The sequence below is a fragment of the Pinus tabuliformis genome, chromosome 2_1 (assembly GCF_031772625.1).
Source record: "Pinus tabuliformis cultivar Carrire ecotype Pingquan chromosome 2_1, CPIR1, whole genome shotgun sequence".
Classification (NCBI taxonomy): Eukaryota; Viridiplantae; Streptophyta; class Pinopsida; order Pinales; family Pinaceae; genus Pinus; species Pinus tabuliformis.
Genome location: NC_142299.1, coordinates 597,272,890 through 597,296,783, shown reverse-complemented (window position 1 = coordinate 597,296,783; position 23,894 = coordinate 597,272,890).

Here is a 23,894-nt window from a genome sequence, read left to right as displayed (position 1 = left end):
TTTATTTTTATTTATTTAATTTCACTACCATTAGGGGCATTTTGAGGTCTAAAATGGGTCTCCTAAGGAAATTATAAAATAATAGTGAAAATAATAAAATAAGATTAGATTACATCATCAAATTTTAGAGGGAAAAAAGAAAAAACGACTTATTCAACTTGTATATTCAACTTATCTCCCTATAGGTTTACTCAAATTTTGAGCGGGAATACTCGTTGGATGAAAAATTTACTTCTCATTCAAAGAGTACCCATGTTGCATACTTTTGATGCACTTTTCTATACAAAAAATGAGAAATACATGAAAAAACATGATTCATACATGAAAAACGTGATTGCAATCATGTTTTTTCATGTATTTCTCATTTTTCGTGTAGCAAGGTCCATTGAAAGTATGGAACATGGGTACTCCTTGGATGAGGAATTAAATTTTGCATCAAACGAGTACTCCCGCTCAAAATTTGAGTAAAACCATAGAGAGATAAGTTGAAAATAGATGTTGAAAAGTAGTTTTATTTTTTTATTATTTTTTTACTTTTTTACCCTAAAAATGGTGAATAGTAGACATGGTTGATATCATCAACTTCAATCCTATTAGTTCTTATAAAGTTTATTTTGGTTGTACATTTTTGTTGGGAGGCCCATTTTAGACCTCAAAACTTCTCTAATGATTTTATTTCATTGTATTTTATAATCTTTATTTTATTCATTAATATATATATATATAATCTTTATATTATTCGTTAATAAAAAATTTTGTTTTATCTTTTTTAGTTTATTATTATTATTATTTTATTTTATTTTTATTTTTATTTTTTATTTTCTCTAATTATTTTATACATTTGTCTTGATAATGAATATAATTTATTATTACAAACTTAAGAGTTCATTAATTTTTAATTTTTAATAAACTTTAATTAAACGTTCAAGAAATTTCCATTCTCTTATACCACAAATGTTAATATAAGATTTTTTTATCAAACTCTTTAGTGAAACAACATTCCAATATGATTAACAAATGGAAACTAGAGTAAAAGTTTTAATTTATTTAACTCACTTCTGGATTAAAGTTTGAATTGATGTTTGTCTATATTATATTATTTATAATATTGAATTATAAAATTTAATAAAAAAAATTTATGTATTTTTACATATTTTACCCTAATTAAATTTTTATTAAAATAATAGTTTGTAGAGTTTAATTTGTATATCATAATATTAATCAAAACAGGGAATTTGGCGAGTAAATATAAACAAGAAAAAAAAAATGAAGTTCACTAATTCCTCAAACTATTAACAACAAACTACATCAAAACTAGAATACGAAAAAGTAAACACCTTTTAATATACTCCGAAATTTTAATAAATTTGTTTTAGAGAAAACAGAATCACTTTAAGCATCCACTTGAATTCAAAAATTCCTTCTCAACGCAAAAAGTTAGAATGTGTGGTATATTTTTGAGTAAGACAATATACATTGACTTAGCAAAACTTTAAAGACTTATTGTCTTTTCAAAATTCAACTAATATTCTCCAATGGGGTGATGAACGATGGGACAATCGGTCACCATGGGATATTAAATCCCCTGTCACGTAGCGATTGAATGAAGTGTATAGAGGAAGCTAGTTTGGGCATGATGCAGGGGAAGTTTTGCAAATAAATAGAGGTCATTTTGATAGTTTGGATCGTAATTGGATGTAATAATTGGTCTCTAGAAATGAGAGGAGCGCTGCTAGTGGAAATTTCTATTCTTGGAGCACAAGGTGGCTGCTTGTTTCAGCCACACCCTAACTTCCATTATGTAAGGGCATCAGTGAATTCTAATATAAAAGGTAGTTGGTTCAAGTTGGTAAACAAATTGGTGTTGGGTTGTATCGTTTGGGACCTTGGCCCGTATCGGTTAGTTGGGATGTGAGCGAAATTATGGAGAGGAGAAGTGGGTTATACCTTGTTTGGAAATGACACTTGAGCGTTGGTCACTAAGACTTCTTCTCCTCTCTAGGCTCGGGTATTACTTTCTTTCTTTTTGTGTTTCCATTTCACATTTCCAGGTTGTGTCTATGTTGTGGGATATTGTGTATGGTTTGGGTTGGCGTGGAATGTTTTTAAGGTCAATAACCTCCCATTTGTGGCTCGGGGCCTTGTGTGATTTTTCTCTTTGTTTTTGGTTGCTTGTAGGGAGGGTGTGTTTTTAGTATTTGGAGGGTTTGAGTCATCAATCCTAGGGTTGGACCACATAACCGTGATATGGAGGGGGTGTTTAGAAATTTGGGCTGGTGGTTCAGCAGGTGGCGTGTAGGCTCTGGACTGAGGTGGCGTATGCCTAGTTTAGTTGGGTGGTCAGACAATGGCTGACCTATTTTCGTGCGCATTATGAGAATCTGGTTGTCTTTAGGTGTAGTTGTCTTGGTAGTCGATGTGGAGAACTGGGTCTATTGGAAGCATTATTCACATAACTATGGTGTTCTGAGGTCAGTTTTGTGGAGTGTCTTGTGCGAAGTAACTGGGAATAATGTCATGCAACACTAGTGGGGAAGAGTTAGGAGGTGATCTAGCCCACGAGGCTAGGCAGTAGTTCAACATGAGTAGCAACAAGACTATGGAGAAGTGGTGGAATAGTGGCACACTCTTTCATTGAGGTGACTGGTTTTTCCTCTGCCTTTTGACTCCTTGGAGCTACATACTAACAAGATTAAAACACTAGTGGAGCAGCTGGCTCGAGATTGCCACAACGATAGAAATGAGGTCGTAGCTTTCATGAATGACCTCCGACACAATCAACAACATATATTAGATTTATTGTCTTCCCTTCATTGTGGAAAAAAAGGTTTCAAGACAGGTTGGAACACCTTGAAGGAAGAATGTCACACACAAAAGCGCATTTCCATGAGGCATTTTTCCAGCAACATGGCAACGGTCCAAACGACCAGGTTATAGGGAATGTTGTGGATTGAGAATGACATTTAGTTGTATTTTTATACTTGGGTACTTTTGGTCACTATGGGCAGTTTGTGTGTGGTATTACAATTTTCTATTGTTTTTGTCTGTATTTTTTTATCTTTACCACCTGGCCAACAAGTCTGGTAAGAATGCGGTCAATGGAATTTTGAATATAAGTGCTTTAGGATGTAACTATTTTATGAATTAATAGAACTTTTGGATTCACACAAAAAATAAAACTAAAAATCAACTAATATTTCTTAATTAGGTTACTCTCATTGAGTACATAGAAAATAATACTTTACTATAATTAATTTAAATTTTATTAAGTGTAATAATTTAAATAAAAACAACACATTTTAAGATACTAAGGTCATTTATCATAATTTGTATGGAAAATTTTTGAAATTGTATTAGGAAGAGATTTTTTCAATGTCATAATAAAAATTGGATTTTTTTATTTTTCTTAAAGAAAATGAAGTTTTTTTTTTTCTTTTTAGATAGGAGGTATTGGAGCATTTTATATTAATTGAAAAAGTTAAATTAGAGGTTCATAGGGTGAGTATAAACAGGCTATGAAACATATGAGTTTGACTAAAATGATACAGAGACTATCTATGTAACTATGATGGGAGACTATCTTTACTGGAGGGACGTTCGAAAAATAACTATTTTCTATATCCTCAAAAACATGTCATATGTATAGGGAATCTAGGAGGGATCTTTATATTTTGAAGAGGAAGAGTAATGTCCATTGCTATATGTTGTGCCAAAAAGTATCAAGACAATTTGTGGTTGAATTCCATCTTACTTCTTCAGAGGAAGTTATAGATCACGACTGCACTCTTGATGGTGTATCTAAAGTGATGACTTGAAATCAACAATTGTAGATCTTAGCTCATAGTTTCCAAACCATAGGTTTTAGCATATCCATATATTCTACTCTTTTTGTTGCCACAAAATCTCCAATAGTATCATTGTGTCAATTTGACCATTGGGTCTGTGCTTACTTTTTCCATTCATGCATGATTGCAAAGCATTCTTAAGGGAAATAATCACTAAATAATGTCGTTGAAAGGTAAGCATTTTCTCACAAAATTCTTGGAAGTCCATAATTTTGAGTTGCTTCAAATAGAGTAGAAGTGGAAAAATAGACGCCATAATGATTTTGAAATCAAGCTACTAAAGGTTTCAAGAGAAGAGGTCCTTAAAGGTGTAAGTCACCTAGATCAAGAGAGAGAATACCATTGCTATGCATGAAGAGAAAGGGTAGCCAACAACAAGAGACTAAGTTACAAAAGCAATAAGGTTTGAAACAATTATCAAGAGTCAAGGGACCGTCGATTTAGACTATCCACGGAAAATTAAACAATTCCAACTTGAAGCATGGAGCCATCACATTCCATTTAATAAAGTCAGTGGGGAAATTTACAATAATGAAAGATCATGAGGAGCTTACTTTAATGAATGATCATAAGAGTCGTATTGACCATATACTAATTGCATGCAATAATTGTTAGAAAAAATTTCACAGGGGCAGATGAAAGGAGTCTCACTCAGAATTCGGTTGCGATAAGGTAAGTCTTATGAGAATTCAGTTGCGTCCAGGTAAGTCTTATGTTGCGGCATGGAAATTGCAACTACAAAGAGGCCTAATAAAACACAGAACTCATTCACGGAAAAACAGAGTAAAACATAAAGGTTGCGTTAAATCTGCGTGTGAAATATTAATACCATAACGCAACAAGCCACACTTTATATTATATGTTAAAATATAAGGAAATAAATTCACGTGATAAATGGAGGTTGCAGCGCCAAGTGAAAAACACTAAAAACTTACTGCAATTTACGCATTACTGGGGTTGCAAAGTAAACTTCCGTAAAACTGGTTTTCATGCACCCACCAATATTTCCTCCACGATTTTCTCCTCACTACCTCACAGAGTCTTGCTCTCTAACTTGCCCCAACTTACAAAATTACTTTTACATCCATATTTATCTCAACATACAAATTTGACATTAATACATGTTAGAGCAAATAATTAATACGCAACATGGGCAATTTTACATAGTAAATGGTTTTCTAAACTTGTAGGTGTTGTGGAGTGTGGGAAACAATCACAGAGTGAATGCTTGCCCATGCTTATTTACTAAACTTCATTAAATGCCTTAACTTCTCTGTTGTGTTGCGGAATGGTCAGCATTGTACTTCTGCTCTAACTTCAGTCCTTTCACCTACAAACAAAATCGCAACCGTGCAGTGGTTGACTGGGCAAGAATGGTGTTTATCAATGTGTTTAAGGCGGTGGTTGGGATTATTGTTTCCAACACACCCCTTAATAACAACTACCACCATTGAGAATTCCCAAACATCCTCTAAGATAAACAAAACTTTCACGTGCCAATGGCTTTGTGAAAATATCAGCAAATTGTTCCTGTGACCTGCAGTGCTGCAACACAATCTCATCATTGTTAATCAACTCTCTGATAAAAAGATATTTAGAATCAATATGCTTGGTCCTCTTGTAAAAAACAGAATTCTTTGACAATGTAATTGTTGAGGTGTTGTCGCAAAAAATATTTTTCATTCCCTCTTGGTTTTGGTGAAGATCCCTTAACATCCTTCTCATCAAAACTACCTGACACGATGTTGTTGTTGCGACAACATATTCAACTTTTGTTGTTGACAATGAAACTATTCGCTTCTTCTTCGAGTTCCATGAAATGGATCCAAAACCCAAATGAAAAACATATCCTGAAGTGCTCTTCCTGTCATTGACACTTCTTGCAGAATCACTGTCAGTGTAACCAACCAGCCTGAAATCACTTGTTGCATTGTACAAAATACCATACTTTTTTGTCCCATTGACATACCTTAGAATCCTTTTCGATGCTTTCCAATGTGTTTCCTTGGGTGTCTCCATGGACCTCGACACCAAGGTCACTACATATATTATATCCGGCCTAGTGGCAGTCAAATACATCAAGGTGCCTATCATACTTTTGTATAATGTCGGATTGACATTGGTGCTGCAGTGTTCTTTGCTCAACTTCAACCCCATTTTAAACCTCTCCAAAATGTCTTCCACATTCTTTGCTTGAGAGGTAAAAATTCCATTTTCTGTTTGCTTCACTTCTATGCCCAAAAAATATCTTAACATCCCCAAGTCAGTCATTTCAAATTCGATCTTCATGAATTCTTTGAAATAAATGATGCATAAATCATCACCGCTTGTAAAAATCAAATCATCTACATATAAGATGACAATAATAATCTTACCATTGCTCTGTTTCATGTAGAGAGTAGGCTCACCGTCACATTTTTTGAAACCATTGTCCAACAAGTAGGCATCTATCCTATTGTACCATGCACGTGGTGCTTACTTTAGTCCATAAATAGATTTCCTCAGTCGATACACTTTGTCTTCTTTTCCTTTTACCCCATAACCAAGTGGTTGCACAAAATACACTTCCTCTTTCAGCACTCCATTCAAGTACATTGATTTTGCGTCGATTTGATACACTTTCCCTTTATGTTGCATGACAATCACCACAACTGTATGCACTGTCTCCATCCTCGCGACTTGCGCAAACGTCTCTGGATAATATCTTCCATGCTGCTGCTTGCATCCTTTGAAAACTAGCCTTGCTTTGTGCCTTTTAATCTTTCCCTCAATGTTGTTTTTGGTTTTATAGACCCACTTCACTCCAATGACTTGTTTTCCTTGTGGCAAGTCTGCTAAGTCCAATGTGTCATTCTTTTCTATTGCTTCTATTTCTTCCTCCATTGCCGCAACCCATTTTTCTTCTTTGACTACATCCTCAAAATGGATTGGGTCATCTACATGACAAAACAAAGAAAATATGGGATTTAGACCATTGTTACTATCAGGTTTACCTTGCTCATAAATTTCATTTAAATTTCTGAATTTTGGTCTTCTTATGCTTCTTGAAGATGGGCTTAACATGTCACTTGGTGCTGCGCTTTGCGGCATGCTTGGAGAAGACTCTCTTGACCGTGTGACATTGCCCTAATATTTGTTGATGGTGTTGATTGCTGCTTGCTTTGTTGCACTTGAATAGGAGTAGAGGGCCCATATTGTTACTATTATGCCCCATAGAAGCCCACTATTGTTATTATTGTGCCCTTACATTATTATTCTTGTGGCGGCTCTGATTATATTATGACACCTTAGACTCCTATATATAGAAAGGAGGTCTTTTCATTTGTATCATCAAGGAATCATTCATTTGTGTAATGTAAAGGAGGTTGCCCCCTCGAAGAGGCTGAATTCTAAGGTGTTGATCTATCTTTTTTATCTTTTTGTGAGTTGGTTTCATTAAACACTTTCGTGCTTACTATTGTAGAGCAGTTGATAAAGTAACTAAACTATGGACTCTGTCTCCCGGTTATGTGATTAAGCCTCGAGTTTAAATTTCCCTTAATATGCATCCCCTTAGACTTTAGATCTATCTCAGGGTAATAAGTTGCAAGAAAGATTTCAATGTGGCTCGATTACAATTGGGTGGGGAGTTGAAGTTTGTCCTTCATTTTCCAGTCATCATTAAACACACAGGTCGATAAATTTACATTTCTTATGTGTATTTCCTTATGGAGTGTGATGAATCTTGCTACAGTGTGAATGGTGTAATACCTTATGTGTTTGTAAATGTAAATGAACGTCTGATTTTTTACGCTCACTATGTCTTCATGATTAGAACAATGTCATGTATGCCCATGAATTTTAAGGTGTGCCTAAAATATGTTATTCTTTATCATGTGCATGGTGAATGTGCAATTATGTGTACATATTCAATCAGTTGATTTCAAAATTTATGGGTATACTTAGTTTAACCAATCCTTACGCTATTTATTCTATCAAAACTAAGAATTTAGGTATAGGAATTGGGCCATGAGTCTCCTTGAAACTATAGGAGGGTGGGTGCACAACAGTTGTAGTTCTACTTTATGAACCTAGCATAGGTTTCTTTTTAGTCCATAGATGCGATGTTTTCAAAGTCAAGAGGAAGTGGGAGAACATGACTTTGTTGACATGTTAGTAGGTCCAACACCCAGCGGGCACTGGTGAAACCACACCCTAGTGGAACCATGTTGTGTATATAGACTCCAACCATAATCCATCGACCCCTGTGATAAAATCTGAGGTAAGGGTAGGGTCTATACACTTGGCCAAATGTTGTTTTATTTTAAGTGAGAATCCTAGAGGCTAAGAGTGTGGCCCAAGCAGAACTGGGAGTGTTGGGAACATTTTTAGCTGCCCATCACTGAGATATTTGTTGTTAGGTCCCTATAATACTAGTGATGCCTCCACTAATATTGTACTTGTATCCCTTATTAATATTGTTGTGCCCCTATTGTCCCCATATTGTTATTACTGTGCCCCATAGAATCCCTCTATTGTTATTTTTGTGCCTTTATATTATTATTGTTAGGTTGGCTTGGTTATATTATTACCCCTTAGACTCCTATATATAGCAAGGAGGTTTTTTCATTTGAATCATCTAAGAATTGTTCATTTGTGTAATGTAAAGGAAGTTTCCCCCTCGAATAGGCTAAATTCTAAGACGTTTAACTATCTTTTCTATCTTTTTGTGAGCTGGTTTCATAAGATTTGGTATCAGAGCTTTGGATTCTAGGGTTTCGCTGCTCCAAATAGGTCATCGTGGAATTTTCGCTATAAATTTTTTCTGCAACGTTTCAGAAGCGAAACAAAAAACCCATTTGAGAAGAAATCGCACTGAACCTTGGGTCCGAATTTCAAAACTTTTCACACTAAATTTGCAGAGATATGATTTGAGAAATTTTTCCTTTTTGGAGACTCCTGAATTACATCCCAAACAGGTGACATTGGGAAAATCGTCATAACTTTTGTTTCGAGCATTAGATTGAAATTTTGTAAGAATTTACAGAAAGAGGATAGACTGTAGTTTCCTATATATATTTTTCAGATGCTAAGGTCAAAACAGTGACACGTGGCACTTCATACAAGTTCGCTCTTCTGGAAAGGTCTATAATATGGTCATCTTGGGAGATTGTGCATAACTCTACCTTGGAGAATCTAAATTCGATCAGACTGGTGGCATTGTAAAGAGGACACAAAGGGATACTACATTTCGCAATTTCAGAACTGGATGATCCGAAATTACAGAGATACATCAGAGTCAATATCAAGCTCCTACAAAGTGAAAAAAGGTGTGTAGTTTTTCTTTAAATTTTTGCATAAGCTTGGCTTGAAAATTTAGTTTGAAGGAATACAAAGGGCATAGTAAAGCATTATTATCGGTAATTGATTCCCCAAGGAAAGAAAATGCAAACACCTAGTAAGCAACCTAAAAGCTCTAGCATGACTCATGAAAAAGAGGAAGAAATGCAACATGATATATCAAAATTACAAGACCAAGTGCAACATGTGTCACTTGCACAAAAAGTAACTGAATCTAAGATGGATGGTTTAAAGAAAGATGTAGAAGCTAAGATGGATGGTTTAAATAAAGGTGTAGAAGCTAAGATGGATTGTTTAAAGAAAGGCGTACAGAAGTTAATATGGATGGCATGGAAGCTAAGATGAATGGCATGGATGCTAAAATGGATGACATGGATGATAAGATGGAAGAATTGAAGATAAATTTGAATAAGTTGCTATAAGAAATGGTAACTAATGGTGAAAGGGTAGTAAAGGAAACTCATAATGAGAACAAAAGAAATGTCAATCATGATTTCATATACTCTAATGTTGGATTGAAGGCCCACCATATTCCAAAAATCAATATGAAGAAGTTTGATGGCAAGGATCCCGCAACATGGATACTACAGATGGAGCAATTTTTTGATCTCAATAATGTGCAAAACACACAAAAGGTATGTATTGCAACTTTCTATTTGGAACCAAATCAGTTTGTATGATATCAATGGCTTTGCTCTCGTAAACAAATTATCACTTGGGCAATTTTTACAGAAGAAATGACAACACATTATGAGGATACAAAAAGCAACACTTTTTTAAGCCAATTGATAAGTCTCAAACAAAAGGGTTCAATAATGGAGCACATTGAGGAGTTCCAAAAATTGAACATAAGGATAGAAAATATTCTAGAGGAGCATAGGATTTATGTGTTTATAGGGACTTTAAAGGATAGTATCCAACATGATGTTCGCCTTTGGGAACCTGATTCATTAGAGAAGGCATTCAAGTTAGCAAGAAAAATGGAAAGCAAAATTATGGCAACCAGGAAGCATACCACTAACAACTATAAAGATGGAAGTGTTGTTGCCCATAGCCTTCCACAACCTATAAGGTTGACACCACAACAATTGGAAGAAAAAAGAGCAAAAGGGCTTTGTTACAGTTGTGATAGCAAATACACTAAAGGTCATAAGTGTGCTGAGAATAAATTATTCTACATAGATTGTGAAGAGGAAGAAGAAAAGGAACAAGAAAGATCAAAAGAATAGGATATACTCCAGGAACAAAGCCTAGATAAAGAAGAAATGAATCCGACCATATCTTGTAATGCATTGGCTGGAATTACCACTCCTCAAACCATCAAGATAGAAGGACAAATCAAGAAGAAAAAGGTAATAGTGTTGATTGAATCAGGAAGTACCCACAATTTTATTCATTATAAGATAGCAAAAGAATTGAATTGCTTCCTATATCCAACACTAGAGTGTCAAGTGATGGTTGCAAATAGAGGAACGATAAATTACTCTGGAAAGTGCCATAATATCAAGCTATCCATGGGAGAATATGTATTGAATAGCCCAATTCTTTCCGTTCCAATGGGAGGTGCTAATGTTGTACTAGGAATCCAATGGCTACAATCCTTGGGTACAATAGCTTTTAACTTTCAAGATCTTTTCATGAAATTTTATGCAGAAGGAAATGATGTTAAATTAAGGGGTATTTAAGGGAAACCGGGAAAGATAATAAGCTCTAACGGTATGACAAAGCTTCTAAAAAAGGAACAACGAGGTGTAATTGCACAATTATGTTCGCTAGATGTTTCCACACCGAAATCATCTATTTCTCCAGATCTAAAAAAAGTCTTGAACAATCATCCCAAGGTATTTGAGACTCCCAAAGGTCTCCCACCTATTCATGATCATGATCATGCTATTCATTTGATGCCAGGAATTGTTCTTCCAAACATCAGGATGTACAGATATCCCTATGCCCAAAAGAGTGAAATTGAATGTATGGTTGCAGAAATGCTTGAGGTTGGTATAATTCAACCTAGCTAAAGTTCTTTCTCTGCTCCAGTAGTATTGGTGCACAAGAAGGATGGATCATGGTGCATGTGTCTGGATTATAGGGAGCTCAACAAGCTCACTATTAAAGATAAGTTTCTCATTCCTGTCATTGATGAATTATTGGATGAATTACATGGATCAATTTACTTCACCAAGTTAGATCTTTGCTCAGGATATCATCAAATCAGAATGAAGACTCAAGGCATTCTGAAAACAGAATTTAGAACTCATGAGGGTCACTATGAGTTTTTGGTCATGCCTTTTGGCCTTACCAATGCACCTTCTACATTTCAAGGTTTGATGAATTCCATTTTCAAACCCTTAGAAAATTTGTGTTAGTATTTTTTGATGATATATTAATCTACAACAAGCCTTAGAAGGATCATGTTGAACACATTGACAGAGTGCTAGAACTATTGGAGGAGAAACAATTATATGCAAAAGGATCCAAATGTTTCTTTGGAGTAGAAGAGGTGGAATATTTGGGTCATATTGTATCTCATGAAGGAGTTAAGGTAGACCCTAGCAAAATTAAAGCCATTAAAGAATGGGAAATCCCCACATCCATAAAGCATTTGCAAGATTTTCTCAGGTTGACAGGGTATTATCGCAAGTTTGTTAAGAATTATGGGAAAATAGCAGCACCTCTAACAACATTGTTGAAGAAAGATGCATTTCCATGGACTCCAGAAGCAACAAAGGCCTTCGAATATCTTAAAGAGGAAATGTTCCAAGCATCGGTCTTAGCTACACCAGACTTCACAAAAACCTTTATTGTGGAATGTGATGCTTCCAAAAATGGAATTGGTGTTGTTTTAATGCAAGATGAAAGACCCATTGCTTTCGAAAGTTGTCCAATCAAGGAAACGTATTTACACAAAGCTATTTATGAGAAGGAAATGTTGGCAATACTACATGAACTTAAGAAATGTCGACCCTACCTAATGGGAAGACACTTCAAGGTAAAAACAGATCATGATAACCTTAAATATGTTTTTGAACAAAGATTATCCTTTGAAGAACAACAAAAATGGGTCACAAAGATGTTGGGTTACAACTTTGAAATCATATACAAAAAAGGGAAGCAAAATGTTGTGGCAGATGCACTCTCAAGAAAGGATGAGGATGTGGAAGCATTGTTGTGCACCATTTCTATTATCCAACCAGATTGGATAAACAAAGCAAGGGAGGAATGGATGAATGATGAAGAAGTTTGGGAACTTATTCAAAAGTTACAACAAGATTCCAGTACAGCTAATACATTTAGCTGGAAAAATGATTCGTTGTGGTACAAAGATCGCTTATACCTCTGTAAGAATTGCCAACTCAAACAAAAGATTCTTCTGGAATTGCACGCTTCTCCCTTAGGAGGGAATTCAAGATTTTTAAAAACTTACCATAGGGTTAAGAAGGAACTTTTTTGGGATGGCCTTAAATCAGATATTCAAAAGTTTGTGGCGGAATGTTTGGTATGCCAACAAAATAAAGCTAAAACAATTAAAACACCAGGTCTATTACAACTTTTATCCATTACAAGCCAACATTAGGAGGAGGTTTCAATGGATTTTATCACATGTTTACCCAAGTTTGAGAGAAAGAGTGTCATCATGGTGGTAGTTGACAGACTTACCAAGTATGCACACTTTTGTGCATTATCACATCCATTTAAAGCCAATATAGTTTCTATGACATTTATGGAAACAATTCAAAAGCTACATGGAAACCCAAAGATTATTGTATGTGACAGAGATCCCATTTTTACAGGAAATTTTTGGACATAATAATTTTCTTGTCTTGGTACTCAGTTAGCTCATAGCTCATCTTATCATCCTCAATCTAATGGGCAAACAGAGATAGTAAACAAATGTTTGGAAGGATATCTTCGTTGCTTTGTATCTGATAAAGAGACACAATGGGTCAAATGGTTGCCTCTGGCTGAATGGTGGTATAAAACTTCCTTCCATACTACAACAAAAATGACCCCATTTATGGCACTTTATGGATATCAGCCACCATCCATCACATTATATTTAAGAGAAAATTCTAAGGTTCAAGTAGTGAAACATCACATCGAACATCAACAACAAGTTCTCCAACTCTTAAATGATAACCTCATGTTGGCGCAGAATAGAATGAAACAACAGGAAGATCAACATCGTAGTGAAAGAAGTTTTGATGTAGGTGACTGGGTATTCCTACGGCTACAACCATATAAACAAATGTCCCTCAAGAAAGCTAATAAGGATAATAAATTGTCACCAAAGTATTATGGTTCGTACAAGGTGTTGCAAAAGATTGGTACTATGGCACACAAATCAGAGCTTCCTATAGCTTCTCGAGTTCACCTAGTTTTCCATGTTTCATTTTTAAAGAAGGTTATAGGCGACAAGCTCCCAGTTCAAACAATATTGCCAGAACTTGATGAGGAAGGAAAAATTATATTGGAACCAGAAGCAGTCATAAAAACATGAACTCGACAACTACGAAATCGATCCATTTTAGAGTATCTCATTAAGTTGAAGAACTTATCCTTTGAAGATTCCACATGGGAGGATGAGAATTTTATACAGAAGCATCCAGAACTACTCAATCGTTGAGGAAAACACTATTTTGAAGGAGTGGGGCATGTTAGGTCCCTATAATACTAGTGATGCCCCCATTAATATTGTAGTTGTATCTCTTATTAATATTGTTCTGCCCCTATTGTCCCCATATTGTTATTACTGTGCCCCATAGAATCCCTCTATTGTTATTTTTGTGTCGTTATATTATTATTGTTAGGTCGGCTTGGTTATATTGTGACCCCTTAGACTCCTATATATAGAAAGGAGGTTTTGTCATTTGAATCATCCAAGAATTGTTCATTTGTGTAATGTAAAGGAGGTTGCCTCCTCGAAGAGGCTGAATTCTAAGACGTTCAACTATCTTTTCTATCTTTTTGTGAGTTGGTTTCATAACATTTGTATCCTACAACACCTTAAGAGTGTAAAAATTAATATAGATTTGCTACTACTGATGTATTCGAACTGAAAACAAGAGATTAAAAATTTCATCTACTATTTTGCGAAATGGAAATCGCAATTTAGAAACACATGAAATGACATGAAACCATTAAAAAAAACACAAGAACAAAATTATTTATAGGGAAACCCAACAGGGAAAAACCCTTCCACTAATTTTCATTAATCATATGAGAATGAGAAACTATTACAACATATTGCTTCAATCCTAAAGCACACCCTGCACTATAAACATATTATCCTATTGATTGTCCTTCTCTGGCCAACCCCTAGTCAATTCAAGGCCCCATCTTTCTCTTATTTCCTTGCACGACTCCTGAGGAAATTAGCTCCTAAATAATAGGGGAATTCACTATTCCCTTGTGCAAATCCCAAGTAATTGATCACCTGCCTCAATGCTTAGCATGTACACTCAACTAGTGTACATTTTCATCCACTTTAGTTTGGAAATTCAAATTCCATGCATGTCTGGGTTATTTTTCGTTGATTGACTAGTTTAACTGAGAAATCATTGAGTTAACAACAATTCTACTATTCAACTGACCTTCAACTGACTCAACTAGTTGCTTGAGCTTAGTTAACTGAGTCAAATTGAAAATAACTGAATTAGATTGCTAAATTTTAGCAACATTGTATGCACAACTCTACTTCTAACCTATAACTAGAATTTACTGAGTAAACAAGTAGACAAGGCCATGTCACATAAGTTAACTTCCATCCAATTCATAATGTTGATTTAGAAAACCAAATTACTAAATTTGACTAAGGAACAAGTCAATTTTAGCCTTTCTTGCTACATTTTCTAACACTCCCTCTTAGCAAGAAAGGGATTTTGAACCAACCATATCCTGCACCTGTGGAATTTGAATTTTCCTCTTGACAATGCCTTTTTCAATATATCTACATCCTACTTCTCACTTGGAATGTACTGTAACATCATAATTCTCATCTGCACACAATTCCACAAGTGATGGTACTCAATATCAATGTGCTTGGACCTATCATGAAATACTGGATTCTCAAAGAGTTTGGTACAACTCTGATTATCACAATAAATCATTGTCAAATCCATTTGTTGACTGAAAATACCCACAAGTATTTTCCTCATCCATATGGCCTCACATGCTTCTTGACTTGTATCCATGTGTTCAACCTCTGTTGAGTTGAGTGCCACATACCTCTATTTCCTACTATACCAGGAAATGGCTGCAGACCCAATGCTAAAGATATCACTCGAAGTACTTTTCTTGTCTGATGGACTCCCTGCCTAATCTGCATTAGTGAAGCCTTAGAGCTTCACTCCCTTTGTCCTCCTCTACCATACCCCATTCTTAGTTGTACCTCTGAGGTACCTCAACACATGATTTGTCACCTTCCAATAAAGCTTGGTGGGCTTAACCATGGCTTGACTCAACTAATTAGCTGCATAATGTATGTTAGGCCTTGTGTTCACCAAATACATCACAGATCCCACAAGCTGTTTCTAGATGGTAGCATCTGCTAGCTCTCCTAAAGAAGCACTCTCCTTCCTCGAGTTTGTAGCTAGAGGTGTGTCCATAGGATTGTAGTTCTCCATGTAAAATGTCTAAAGTATTCGGAGGCGTACTTTCCTTGAATCACAAACATCTCACCATCACCTTGCCATACTTCCAACCCAAGGAAGTAATGTATCAATCCCATGTCCTTCATCTTTGAATCACTACTCATCTCCTCTAAGTATCAAGTCATCAACATACAATACCAAGATAAGAAACTTGACATATATCACAATGTGATAGAGGTTGGCATTTGCTTCACTTTTGGTGAATCCCAATCAACTGATATATGTATAAATTCGAGTGTACCATGCTCAGGGTGCTTGTTTGACACCATACAGGGCTCTTTTGAGTCTACACATGTCTCTTAGTCATATGTCTCAAATCCCTCTGGCTGCTCTATGTAAATTTCTTCCTCAATAACACCATCGAGAAAGGTGGTATTCACATCCATCTGGTGGATCTTCCACCCCATATGTGTAGCTAATGCTAGAATGGTTATGATCGAGGAATGTCTTTCCATTGGTGCAAATGTTTCCTCATAGTCCACTCCCTCTACCTCAGAGAAGCCTTTGGCCACAAATCTAGCCTTGTACTTCTCGATGCTCCCATGAGTTGCATGCTTCACTTTGTAGATATATATGGAACCAACTATTGACTTGTTCTCTAGCCTCAACACCACCTCCCATACAATGTTCTTCATGATGGATTCATACTCCTCCACCATGGCATCAACCCACACTGGTTGAGAAATTGCTTCCTCAAATGAAGAAGGCTCTGATTCAATGAGCTCTGTAATGAGAGCCATATACTCAATGTACCTATCTAGTGACATCCTCTTCCTATGCTAAGATTAAGGAGCTCCCACATGCTCCCGTGCATCTTGTACCAATCTGTCAGCTTCTCTGGTTCTCTTCCTCCCCTCAACGGAAGATTCTAGTTTTGTGGGTGCCTCCACTAGGCCTCTTGTCTACTCCTCTAAATGTGGCTGCTCCAAAACCTCCTAAATCTCTGCATGAGGCTCCTCCTTAGGAACTATAATCTCCTCCTATGATGGGATACCCAACTCTCACTCTAGATAGGGTCTCATAACCTTCTCCTCATTACTACCACGTTCGATGATGAAAAATACACCCTATATTTATGTGGTGTCTCTATGTATCATACAAAGACTCCCATCTTAGTTGCAGGCTCAAGTTTTTTCTTGTTATCCTTAGAGACATGGCAATACACAGTAGCTCCAAAAATTTTGAAATGAGATACAACTGGCTCCCTCCCATAGAAATCTTTGGGTGTGATCATGCCAAGTATTCTATGAGGACTCTGGTTCTACAAATAGACTGCTTTGTTGCATGCTTATGCCCATAGGTGTAATGGCAACCCCTGATCATGCAACATGGCTCTTTCTACTCCTGCTAGTCTTTTTTTCTTTCTTTAAACTACCCCATTTTGTTGTAGGTTATGGGGTGGTATCAATTCTCTTCTAATACCATATTTGGCACAAAAGTACTTAAAGGTGCTAGATACATATTCTCCTCCATTATCACTTCTCAGGGCTTTCAATTTCTGACCAGTATCCTTTTAAACCAATGCTTTGAATTCAACAAATTTTGAGAAAAATTCATCCTTCTTCTACATGAAGAAGATCCAACATTTTCTTGAAAAGTCATCAACAAAAATAACATAATGTTTTTGTTTTGTTGTAGAGGTTGTAGAAAATGGTCCACATACATTAGAGTGGACTCACTCCAAGATTACTCCAGCTATGTTATCTCGACCCTAGAAGGTGGATTTGACATACTTCCCCAATGTGCATCCCTTGCAGACATCATGTTGGTCAAGGGTGCATTTCGGGAGATCGGTGGTAATCTACTACATGATTTTTAAGACCCTATTGTGTAAGTCTCCCATGTGTCTGTGCCAGATTTTTCCAACATCCCAAGTCTACACTTCTCCTACCTTTCTACTTAGTGCAACGCAAGCTTCCACCTCAAGTTTGTATAGGTTGTTCACACAAAATCCAATTTGTTTCAATTTCCCAGTAGTTATATGTCTCAGAAAGGATTCCTCCTCACTGAACAACATCATAGCCATGATCCTCCAATACAGCTATAGATATCAACTTCTTCTTCATCCAAGTACATACATGACATCTTTCAAATGAATATGGGAGCCTGACTCCCTCTTAAAGGTTACAGTATTGTACCACCCATAATCCCCAATTTTTATGTGCATTTGGATATCCTTCTCCTCTTAGCTACTAAAGAATTCTTTACATCATGTCATATGGAACCAGGCACCTGAAGTCTAATTCGAATTTTGAGGCAAGTGCTTCACCTCCTACTCCTCTTGAAGGCTTCTTGTTATACTTCTTGTGCGAACACTTTGTTGCATAGTGCCCAAATTCATGGCAACAGAAACATTTTATCTTGCTCAAGTCCTTATTGCCATTGTTCTGGCTAGTCTATGGTTTTCTTTGGGCCTTCTTTCCCTTTCCCTTATTTCCCTTTCCAACCAAGACAAAATTCTCTTCCTCCTCAGATTTGGATGTTACTCCATCTCTAGTGTTCCGTTGAATTTCTTCTTGCACTAAATTAGATTGAAGTCTCTCCCAATTTGGTAATTTGTCCCTTCCATTTACAGAGTCCCAATAGTTGTGCTAGGATTTTAGAAGCCCTAGGAGGGCTAAGATCATTACTTCTGGAGAGGGAATATTTTCTCCAACTCCTCCAAGCTCATCTCGACACTAAGTGAACCCAAAGAGTAATGTGAAATGGTTTCTCCTTTCTGCAATAAGATATTTCTAAGCTTTCCCCTCGATGCTAATCCTATTGGTGTGTTAGGATTCAAAGTAACTTTTCCTTCCCCTAATATTACTTTTTAACTTGAGGAGGTGGAGGATTTTGACAATGACATATTATGTTCTTCTAAGCAATGTGAGTAGGCCTTTTACTTAGATGTTCTAGGTAAAAAAAAATGTTCATATGTTGTTAGATACAATCCAAGAGGAAGGTCTGTAAAGTATAAATAATTGTGGTTGGATTTGCAGCCATATTTTAGAGTGTCATATTTGGAGGAATCAACTTTATGCGTCATTTTTCCTACTTCTCCCACCTTGAAAATTTCAAGAGAAAAGTTTTAGTATTCATCTTGAGGCGTTAAATGACCACATTTTTTGGTCTCAACCTTATTATGACCTTGATTCCATAATTCACATACCTATTGATAGAAAAAATTCCCAACAATAGTTTGTGACTCTCTATGGTATGAAGTCCCAACTGGACCTCACAAAATTTGGTATGAGAGGACAATTCAAATTTTGGCTCATCTCCCATGCTTAGTTGTGTGTAAGTACTGTGAGATCTGTCTGATCATTACAATGATGGGTGCACCTATGGGGTTAGTAGTTATATTGAATGCACTAATGTAATAATTCTAACCTATTTACAGGGGGAAATTGATGAGAAAATTTGAGGTGATGAGTAGAAAACTACATATATCCACATTTAAGGATTGTTTATTATAAACCTGGAAGGCATTGCACACTTAGCTTATCAAAACAAGACATAGAATAGTCATTGACCAAAGCAATAAGTACCCAATGTAGAAGGCAACCAAATCGAAACCAAGTACAAGGAATGATACCTCCCAAGGATCAAATGTGTAATTCTTCTTCTCCAACAAGTCCTTATTAAGTACCTTTTGAATCTGAAATCCATTGCAGGCGGGTGTCAAATTTATTAGCTAGTAATTGAGGAGAACGTTAAAAGTATCTAGCCTATCCATTGGTTCTCGTAGTTTATTCTTTACCTCTTTAAACATGACAATTTCCTACTCAAGTATAAAGGATAGCTCATATGTCTTTTATTTCTTATTTTGCTATTATGGCTGCTCTACCTATTCTCTCATTTGGACATTTTCAGTAACAAGTTGATGAACTAGTTGTTGCATTGAGTCCAATTAGTCCTCACTTTTTCTTAGGAAAGATCGCTATAGTTTATCCATAATTAAACTTATGAAATTAGTTTAGTCAACTTCATTTTCTTTCTTTTTTCATAGCATGGTAATCTCCTTCCTCATTCTCTTCCACCTCATGGAAGTTTCTCTAGAGACAACATGAAATAGTTGAAATACCTAAATGCAATACATCTTTTGGATCATATGCTAGTTGAGTCGGTTTAAGTTATTTTGTTAAGGTAAAATGGTCCTTCATTTTCATTGATTTATAATTGTGTATTTTCTTACGTGTTCTTATGTTATCTTTTCAAAATATACATAGTTCAATTTATTTTTTTAGTTTCTAAGTTTAAAAACATAACAAATACATATCATCATACAATAAAAAACATGGGAAGTATACATTTTACTCATTTTTCATCGGATACAATGTATTGCCTTTGGGTAACAAATATCATATTGGGAAAAATATCATTTGGATGTAGAACTTTATACGGGGAAGAAACACTCTCCTTTGAAGGGTATTGGTCATTGCATTAATTCAAATACATAAATTTTCAATCTACTTAAAGCAAAATATGATCTCTAAAAAATGTTTCTTATACCCATAAGACATAGATTAAGTTCAAATAAAAAATGAAGTCATAAATGAAGGAAAATGGGCAGTAATTAGAAATGGAAAGCTATTACTAGGGATAGAGACCATAATGATACTAATGATTTGGAATTTAGGACATTATCAACCCATTTTAAGAAGTGGAAAATATTTATGTGGCATAAAATTTGATTGCTAAGTTTTCTAATTATGGAGCAAGCATTTTATGTTTCTTCAAAACATGAACTACATATTATGACCTAGTGATATAGGCTTATATGTCATTCGGAAAGGTAGATCTAACCTGTAATGTCAACCTTTTTAAAAGATAAGAGGGCATGTTTCCTCTTGTTGATATAAAAACCAAAACCTAAAATTTGTGCTACGTAGGCCAATGACAAGCTAAGAATTACAAAGAAATATTATGAAAGAATAAGATAAAAAGAGATTGGTAAGGGAAATTTTTATTTTTTAGATATAGTTCAACATTATTATTTGAGGGAACAATATTCAAAGGGCTTCCATGAGGATAATATTTGCAAATATGATGATACACTTACATGATTATCTAATTTATTTGTAATGTTATTTCCAGTTCTTCTGATGTGGGTTGGGATGATCATCAAAATTGAAGGAAGGAGATTTTCTATTCATATTAGTAGGATTTCATGTATCAAAATAGAAGACATTCTTATAGTTTAGGTGCATTCTACGATTCATTTGATTATGTTTATAACAAGTTGAGAATCTCCCATCCCATATGTTTGGTTTGGCCTTGAGTCTAGGAAATCAATAGTACATCTTGTAAGGCTTTCAATTTTACTACGTTATTAATATTATATATCACAAAACATATATAAATGTAGATATGGGATCGCAAATTATCCATGAATATACGCCCATATCTCACCTTGCTTGGGTTACCTTTTCAAGCACCGTAAAAAAATGAGTTGTCGAAAATTAAGGGGAGGAGGGATCTAAGAGGAGGGAATGTAAATTGTAGTAGAGAAGAGAAGGGGGAAGTAATAATTCCTAGAATAGATAACTAACTATGAAGCAACAAGACCTCCTCACATAAGGCTTCTAGTCTTTATGTATTGAGTTATGCATGACAATTGATTCCTTTACATTGTTTTGAACTATGATCCAATGAAAGTTGTGGAGGAAGAGATTCTTGAATATGTGATAATTCCTCTCTTTCCAAATATCTATAAGAGGACACTTAGAAGGGTGTTGCAAATGAGGCTCAAGTTAGAATTGTTAAAAACCTCCAATTGTTAAGAATACAAGGGAGACTAGATAAATCACCATTTTATCTCTTCATGCTAGCTTGTATATTTCTCAATAGATGATTGGAATAGGGAGAAATCTTGTAGAAGTGCTCCACATTTCAGCTTCATGAAGGCACAAAGAATAGCAAGAGATGTCCCAATTATTTCATTTTTGAATGTTAGTCCAAGTTAAGTTTTTCCATTTAACTAGGGGCCATCGGAAGATGGAAATTTTAAGTGATGGATTTCTTTGATAGATGCTACTCAAAATGGAATATTTTAGAAATTCTCTGAATCATAGTTCCAAGATATAGGCCTCATGGATGGAAGGGAATCCACCTCATTGGTAACCCCATTCTAGTTATCAACTAAGTTGGATATCAGGATGATTATTTACTATATCTTCCATCAAAAGTTTGACCAAGCCTCTTGAACCGTGACTTTATTCCATCCTTCACAACCATGCATGGAAATGAAACAACTACAACTCGAACTTCCGTCATTGGATGTTAAAGAAAATGTTTTCATTGAATTGTTCCTGTAGTTCTAAGGTCAATGTTCATAAAATTTATAATTGTAAACACAATTGCGCCTATGTCATCTCTACTTCGTATAATAATAAAAAATAGCTCCCTTCTTGGTCTTCAAATGGAGCACAATAGTAACTAGAAACTAGAATACCAACTAGTAACCATAAGGGAATTAATAAGATTTTATATCGAGAGCTCTGTGAAATCATTTGCAAGAGCATTTGCCAATTGAACTAATCGTTATTGCTACTATATCTTAACTAAACCTTTGACACTTTATTATTAAAAACAATTAAATAAAAAACATGTATAATTAATTGTTGATATAGTCCAATTTCTCAAATAACTTAACAATCGCAATATCAATTAGTTAACAAGGGAAAATTTTATCAATGGCATGAGGACAAATATTATTGAAGTAGCTTATTTATGTGGTGTGCATGGGAATTGTTTTATACCTCAATGAATTTTGTTTTTCCATTTATTCCAATAGGCTCCTTTCTTAGAGAAACATATGAAGCACTAACATTTATTAATGACTTCTAAATATAAAAATCTCCAAAGTGGAATGATATTTGTTTATATTGGAATTGTAGTCCACTAATTTTACCTATTAAGATTATTAAAGGCACTTCACTAAGTTTAATATATCAATTCAAATTACACAAGTGACACCATATAAAGAGAAAAAAATTAAATTCAGGTTGGTTATTATCATATTTGAATTGAAATTATACATTTGTTTTTTGGTTAAGTCGGGGGAAAGAAATCTATTTTCACTACGGAAAAGGGGCAAAAAAGAAGTTATTTTTTTTTGCAAAGAAATTCCAAATACATTATCACATTAGTTTAGTGGTTGTCATTTATTAATATAAGTATGCAATTGAGGAATGGAAATGGCATCCAAACGAGAGACCATGAAATTAACAAACCTTGAACTTTGTGTGATATCTCTACCTTATACCCTAATTTTCTTAGGAGTTTCTCCTAAAATATGGTAAAGCATGTATCCCAACATAGACTAAATTAAATTAACACCCAATCTTGCACTAGTGTAGATATTATATATTGTACCAAATGGAGGTAGTCCATAATCATGGCCCTCCATATCAACATTTTCTTCAATAAATATCTTAGGCCTGAAGGTCAATGGACTCTTCCATATAGTTAGGTATTTAAAAACAGATTGCATATTTACATGTATATTAGATATTTTAGACATATTATAACAATCGATTGTCAATATTTTATGCTTTTCTATGCGAAATCATTAGAGAAATGGGTGAACATGCAAAGAGCCTTTTTTGTGATATATTAATGAACTCTATATGATGGAAATCAATGTCACTCAGCACTTTATCTAATTTTTCTTCTGCTAAAAATATAAACACGCCATTCCATAAGTGAAGATATTAATAAGATCCCCTAAAAACACTATTAGTAAAAATGATCCCAAATAATAAGCACCACACCCTTTAAATCATACATTTATTAAATAAATAAATTAAATTTTTATGATTTTAAATCTGAATCATTATAAATCATTATTATTTAAATTTATTTTAATATAATATATATTTTAAGATTGTTTAAAAAAAATTGCAATTTATTAATAAAAACAAAACTACAAATGAAATTAATCTATTTATCATTTTTTATTTTATTTTGTAGTAAGTTTTAATTGAGTTTATGTTATGTTTATGTAATATACCCTTAAGAATTTTTCTTTTCCAATTATGTTATTGCTGTAATAAGCACCCTTATGTCATACCTT